This window comes from Canis aureus, chromosome 9 (genome assembly GCF_053574225.1).
Source record: "Canis aureus isolate CA01 chromosome 9, VMU_Caureus_v.1.0, whole genome shotgun sequence".
Lineage (NCBI taxonomy): Eukaryota > Metazoa > Chordata > Mammalia > Carnivora > Canidae > Canis > Canis aureus.
Window position 1 is genome coordinate 62,973,861 of NC_135619.1, and position 6,000 is coordinate 62,979,860.

Consider the following 6,000-nt stretch of genomic DNA (forward strand, 5'->3'; position numbering starts at 1 on the left):
TCATCTGGTCCCAGTATCCTCAAAACTGAAGAGTTTACAAAAAGGCAAGTGAGGCCCAAGCAGATTAAGTAATTTGCCCCAGATCCCAGAACCAAGTCAGGGACAGGACTGGAACTAGGCCTTTTGTTTTCTGATTCTAGTTTGAATGAACTTTCCAAACCACCAAGCGTCCATCAAAGAGCTTCCAGGGTTTCTAAAAAGAGGGGTTGGAAATCTTGAGTGGAAATTAGCATACACTTATTTATCGAGACTTTATAAATTCTTCTATTTTCAGTGTCAAAGCCCTTCATGCAGAGTCCATCTGCATTTTCTTAATAATGCATAACATGCCACATGAAATAATGCGGACACCAGAAACAAGGATAAAGTGTCCACTGTTTACTCCAAAGTGCTATTTGCAAATGGAAAAAGAAATTAGCTGCTAAAAATGTTTCTTTGGTTAAAATCTGAAATCCTTCAACAGAGTAAAGCTGCCATGGGAACTGACTAGCTGAATTTAAAACTTAAAACAGGCCTTTTACATATACATATACATATACATATACATATACATATACATACATCAGAGTTTTTTAAAATATTGAGATGTTTGCTCAAAAATGCTATATAATTAGATGTCAGCTTTCCCTGTGTCCTGCCAGCTGTATTTTCTGAAAAGAATACACTGCAATTAATTTTTTTATCCAATTTGGTAGCTAAGGGGTTAATTAAAGAGAAAGCCCCTCTATTTTTAGCTGTTACTATAGCCAGACTCCCATTCAATCTAAAAACAGCCATGCCTTCTGCACCATTTTTAACCCTGCAAAGCTGAGACTCATGCCTATCCAAATTAAGAATAAGCTTAAATAGCCCATCCTCAGCCAAAACCATGGCAACCAGTACACAGTACACATCCTACATCTTGCCCGGTAGTCCTTAACATTCTTTCATCACAAGACAGGAAATCTGTTTTGTTTGGTTGTCATTTAAGGACATATTTACACTATAGGATAGCTAACCATTTGCTTTTATTTAAGAAAAAAATGGATTCATGATGCTGTAAGGTTTATAATTAGGGAAAGACAGGAATAATTTTCATTATTTATTTATGTATTTATATATCCACCGACTTATTTCAAAAAGAGACCAGTGATAACTCCCAAAACCGCCAAAAGGGAATACAACCAAAATGGGAAAAATAACTAGAGTGTGGGCCTTCTGTATTTATGACCATGTGCACAACTGGTTTGGCAGTGAGGTTAAATAATAGAAGTAAAATTGGATTCTGCACAGTGACACTACCTAAGTATCACCCAAGTACCCAAGTATCAAATATGGTGGGATCCTTATTTTTCTAACTTATTTCAAACTAAAAATAGCTTTATGATTTTCTTCTGATAATAAAGTCAGTACATGCTCAAGTAAACAATCCACACATTTTTAAAAGATTTTATTCATTTATTTATTGATGAGACACACAGAGAGAGAGGCAGAGACATAGGCAGAGGGAGAAGCAGGCTCCATGCAGGGAGTCCTGATGAGGGACACAATCCCAGGACCAGGATCATGCCCTGAGCCAAAGGCAGGTGTCAACCACCGAGCCACCCAGACGCCCCACAATCCATACGTTTTAAGATTATTAAGAAGGAAGTAAAAATCAGCCCAGATCACCCAGGAGCAATGGTTACAATCATGGTGACCATCCTCCCATCTCTGTGTATAGACATGTGCATGCTTTAATAAATGCATATTAATGCAGGTGTATGCTACATAATGTCCTCTGACCTGCTTTTCCCATTCAACTCATTGCAAAAATATTTCCATATCAATTAATATAGTTCTGATACATAGAAGTACTGCAATTATTTAATTATAAATTAACTATTTAGGAATATTAAGAGTGTTTCCAGTATCTCGCTCTTATAAACAACACTATAGTGAAAATCCTTTTACAAATTTATCTTTGTTTAATTGGGCATTTACCTCCATAGGATAAATACCTAGATGTAAGATTGCTAAGTCAACGGGTATATATATTTAAATTTTGGGTCCTTATCATCTGGACTGCACCCTGGAAAAGTTGAGCTTGAGCCAATCTAAATACACGCTTATTAGAGATGTGCATAGTTTCCCCACACTCCTACCAATATTTGGTATCTCATTATTTTTTATCTTTTTCTGTCAAGCAGACAAGTTGTCATTACGTTTCGATGGTAGCAGGTCTTCTCCCATCAATTCATAACTCCAAGAAAAGGAGCAATATAATTAAACTGAATGAGACAGTTGAACTACATGATTTTGAAAGGTTCTTCCAGTTTTAACATTCTAGTAGTGCAGTTGCTGCATCATAGGGAACTTCTATTTTTAACTTTTTGAGGTACCTTTATACTGTTTTCTACAGTGGCTGCATCAGTTTGCATTCCCACCAACAGTGTAATGCATCTTCACCAACCCTTGTTATTTTCTGTGTTAATTTTAGCCATTCTGAGTGGTGTGAGGTGATATCTCGTTGTAGTTTTGACATTTATTTCCTTGACGATGAGTGATGTTGAACATCTTTTCGTGTGTCTGTTGACCATATTGGATGTCTTCTTTGGAATTTGAAGGGATGGTGATGTTTATAGTAGCATTATCAACAATAGCCAGATTATGGAACTAGCCCAAATGTTCATCAACTGATAAACGGATAAAGAAAAATGATATATTTACAATGAACTATTATTTTGCCATGAAAAAGAATGAGATCTTGCCATTTGTAATGATGTGGATGAAACTAGAGAGTATTATGCTAAGTGAAATAAAATCAGTCAGCAGAAGACAAATATCATACGATTTCACTCATATTTTGGAATTTAAGAAACAAAATAAATGATCATAGGGGGAGAAAAAGAAGAAAGCCAAGAAACACTATATGTTAACTAAATGGAATTAAACTAAAAATCTTAAAATGATGCTTACATACATATTACAATTAAAAAGTTTTAAATATTATCATCATCATTAGTGTTACTGATATCAATCACTAAACATGGGTAACTCGTATTTTCTATGGTTCAATGTTGGTTTAAAATGGGACTTCTCAACTACTACTGTTCTAGCTTAGTTACTGAGTTCTGAGAGCTAGTGTATGGTGTGAGCCAAAGCTCAGCACCCAAAAGGTAACTGAGTTCAGACTGGTTGTGGTCAACAGGTCAACACTTGTGGTCAATAGATCCAAAAGTTGGTGCTGATGTGCATTCACGACATCTAGGACCTAGACTCCACATAACCACTCTTGCAAAGAAATCACATAATGTGCATTTTATATTTCACTTAGCTCTTTAATTTGGTTTGTGTAAGTATATTCAAACTGCAATTCAATGCTTTCTGTAGATGAAATATCCTCAAAAAAAAAAAGCTGGAAAGCTGTGTACATTTACACTGTAAAATTCATGTAAACCTTATCTGGTATATGAAGCTGGGCTACATGTCTGTAATAACTGAATGTTTCAGGTGCTTTGGTTAAGCTAAGAAAATGTTTATTTTTTCTTATATTCAAATAATACATCTTCACTGGGTATTATATAAGACCAATGGGGGCACCTGGGTGGCTCAGTGGTTGATCTCTGTCTTTGGCTCAGATCATGATTCCAGGGTCTAGGATTGAGTCCCACATCGGGCTCCCCACAGAGAGAATATTTCTCCCTCTGCCTATGTCTCTGCCTCTTTCTGTGTGTCTCTCATGAATAAATAAAGAAAATCGAAAAAAAAAAAACTGATGAATCACTGATCTCTACCTCTGAAACTAATAATGCATTACATGTTAATTAATTGAATTTAAATTTTTAAAAATTGAATTAATTTTTTTTCTTCTTACTTCCTAACAACTAACTCTGAATTCAATTAATCAATTGAATTTAAGTGTAAAAAAACAAACATCTTTATTATTTTATGTCACCACTACAACTTTACATTTAATTTTTTTTACCTTTTTTTTAAGTAGCCTCCATAACCAGCATGGAGCCCAACGTGGGACTCGAATTTGTGACCCAGAGATCAAGATCTGAGCTGAGATCAAGAGTTGGACACCTAACCAACTGAGCCACCCAGGTACCCCTACATTTAATTTTATGACTTTGTTATTAAACTTCTCAAATAGTGTTCTAACTATTCTTCTTGGCTCTGCATTTTTAAAATACTCCCAATGCCACTACCAACAAATATGACAGTAGTAGTAATAAATATTATTAATAATTACTGAATGTTCATAATATGCCCGACACTTTTCTAAGTGTTTTATAAAGATTATCCAAGCTGTTCTATAACGTGGTTTTTTATGATAGATAGTATTCATATACCACTTTATAGTTAAAGGGATTGAAGCAGAGAGATAAAGTAACTTGTCCAAATCATCTACTTGGTAGGTGGATGAACATCCAGTTCCCTCCAAAAGAAGAATTATCTCCTAAAATATAACAAGAAAATATGTATTTTGATCAATGCCTATGATTTTTCCAGGCTCTTGAATATGACAAGCCCTCCACTGTGGCCTACGTCACTAAGACTAGCCTCTCTGTAGAAGAGACAATGGCTATGGGCAAGGATATTTGGGCCTACAATGACAGCCCATTCTCAGAAAGAAGAGTGGGCCTATTATATTTGCTGCCATAGAATCATGCCCTTCCTTCTGACGTGCCACCTTTTTTTTTCTTTTCAAACAAATGTGTTATTGCTCAACAACAAAGGACCTGACAAGATGCCACAGACCTCCTACTATTGAGCTACATAAAAGCAGGAGATGATGAATGTTAAGTGCATTCTGGCTTGATTTGATTTAAAGAGATCACTTCCAAGAAACACTTGGAATCAGTACTTGAGGTATTAGAGATGTGCCCTGACAGCTGGGGTTTGTTGGAACAAGGGCGGCTTTGTTCTCTTTTATGTCCATTTGTTCCCATGCATTTGTTGTCAGTAGCTGCTCATGCACGGGGCAGAGCAGAAGATGACACAACAGAGCACAGCAAAGAAGTGGGAGATTTTCTCCACTAATGCTGAAGAGGAGGGATTGGCTGTCACAAGTCTATTTTTAGTAGTTGCCGCTATGGTGCTGAGTACTGAGTCCAGCCTGTCCCTACAAATGACTTCATGTTTGGGCATCAATAGCCATGTGAACAACCAAACTCATAACCTTTTTCTTGTGCCCAGAACTAGACTTCTCAACCTCCCTTGAGAAAGAGCTAATGGAATATAACCAGAAGTGATGTAGGCCACTTCTGCATCTGACCCTTGAAGATATCCTTAGGTCATTCTCCTCTCATTTCCCTCATCTTCCAGTTGGATGTCCATGACCAGGTAACCATGAAGTCATGTTTGAAGGATAATGGTGCTGCCCATAGCTAGATCCTTGAATGATTGTGTAAAGCTAAGCCTGCCGATATCTATTGATTGGAATTTATGAAAAGAAAATATAAACATCTATAATATCAGGCTCCTGAAATGTAGGTGGGGAGTTGAGGGAGGTCTGTTACAGCAGCGAGCCTACCCTACCGATAGAGTTTGCTAAGAGCCCAGAGAAAGAATGGATGATGCTCATTCTGGATATGCTAGCTGTGGCTGCCTTTCTGTGTGTCTCTCATAGAAAGGATCACCTTTCCTTTGTCTTCCCCCTTGCTTGCTCCCTAAAAACTGACCCTGAACTGGAGAATGATGGAGGAAAACATACTGGATCATTTGACACAAGCATATGGCTGTAACTTTGGGAAAGACTCTGTGAAGAGAATGAAGAACTCTCATTCTTGAGGAAAGAAATGCTATCCCAATCAATGAATGTTTATTGGACACTTTTGCTAAAGAAATCATTTTTCTAGGTTCTGGGAATTCAAAGATGCCAAACTTCACCTCTACCTTGGAATTAAAAAAAAAAAAGAAATTTACACTCCCATCAACAAGCTTGCAAACTGTTTGGGGAAACATGATTTAAAAGATAGTTGGGGTGGGGCTTGGGCGGTGCAGTCGGTTAAGTGTCCAACTCTTGGTTTCAGC